The following is a 1371-nucleotide window of genomic DNA, read 5'->3' as shown; positions in this document are numbered from 1 at the left end:
CGACAAACACGAAAGAGAACTTTAGAGACTCAGACAAAGAATGCTCAAGATGGCCGATCCATTCACTCATCAGGAAAATCTTTTAAACTGTGATCAAGATGGTCAAGATGGAGATGATGATGATTGTGATTCTATTCACGATAATGAACAAGAGGCTGATCATGAAGCTGATGACCAGACACTGCTCGATGAAAAGGGAAATTAACTCCCTTGACGTGCTGCTCCAATCCCAAAGATCAAAGGAATAATTAAAACATTGTTCCACCTAATGGAAGAGAAGCAAACGACCTATAAAACTTGTAAATCCTGCAAGAAGACAGCCCCACATTAGAATCAGTGCCGATTTTGATGCATCTCATCCACACTTTCAAAATAGATCAGCTATTTAAGTACATATGCCAGCAAAGGGTGATTTCAAGATAAAACCTCAAATTGTGTCCTTGGTGAAGAAAAATCAATTTCATGGGAACTCTACTAAGCATCATATCGATCACATGAGTCTTTTTGAAGAAATCTGTGGCATGGTGAGAACCACTCCAAGTTCTGCAGATTATGTGAAGTGTAAGCATTTTCCTTTCTCTTAAAGTGATAAAGCATTTAGATGGTTGATTTCTATGCCATCTGGCTCTATTACTTCATGGGATGAATGCAAGTCAGCTTTCCTGAACCACTTTTACACCAAGTCAAGATTGAACCAGCTGAGAAACAAGATCCAAAGTTTTAAACAAGGCCCCATAGAGTCATTCTACGAGGCGTGGGAACGATTCAAGGAGTATTCGAGAGATTGCCCTGATCATGGTTTCTCTGGAGCAAACCTGCTAAGCACCTTCTACAGAGGATTTCAACAGAAGTATTCACTTTCTTTTGACACTACCAGTATTGGATATTTGAGTTTAAAGACTGTGACACATCTGATACCAATTGTGAGACCCCGCTCCCTTCTTCCTAACCGGGAACCAGACGGACCGGCTATCAAATCCATGACACCCAGAGTCCGCCTTTCATCTGGATTGGCTATCAACTCTGAACGCCCCCAACAGCCCCTACTAGTGAGCCCAACGCCGTATAATCGGGGGCCCAACGTCCTCTCTCTAGGCCTGTTGGCCCACCAACCACTCCTACTAGTGAGCCCAACACCCTCTTTCTAGGCTCGTTGGCCTACCACTGTCCGACGGTTGGCCTCTTTCTATGTCCATGGGCCCACCCCTGTCCGACGGTCAGAAGTCGCTTGGTCCGAGAGGCTTGTAAGAATTGTCTATTGTCCCTGCAACCACCACGTGATCTTTCCTCGTGCTTTGTCCTCACTCGCACGGTACCACAGACTACTTCCCGATAGGTTACCCATCCTAAGATTGCTCCAGCATATGCACG

The 1371-nt window shown here is 44.8% G+C and overlaps 1 non-coding gene across 1 annotated transcript; it reads right to left on the bottom strand.

Annotated features, from left to right (window-relative positions):
- Positions 1 to 696: 696 nt before the first annotated feature.
- LOC112084893 lies at positions 697 to 802 on the bottom strand. The gene has a single exon (XR_002898549.1). It is a non-coding gene; the product is annotated as a small nucleolar RNA R71 (small nucleolar RNA).
- Between the last annotated feature and the right edge of the window lie 569 nt (positions 803 to 1371).

This window comes from Eutrema salsugineum, unplaced genomic scaffold (assembly GCF_000478725.1).
Source record: "Eutrema salsugineum unplaced genomic scaffold, Eutsalg1_0 scaffold_4, whole genome shotgun sequence".
In the NCBI taxonomy this organism is placed as follows: domain Eukaryota; kingdom Viridiplantae; phylum Streptophyta; class Magnoliopsida; order Brassicales; family Brassicaceae; genus Eutrema; species Eutrema salsugineum.
The sequence above is the reverse complement of the archived record's forward strand: the minus strand, read 5'-3'. Positions and strand labels throughout refer to the sequence as shown.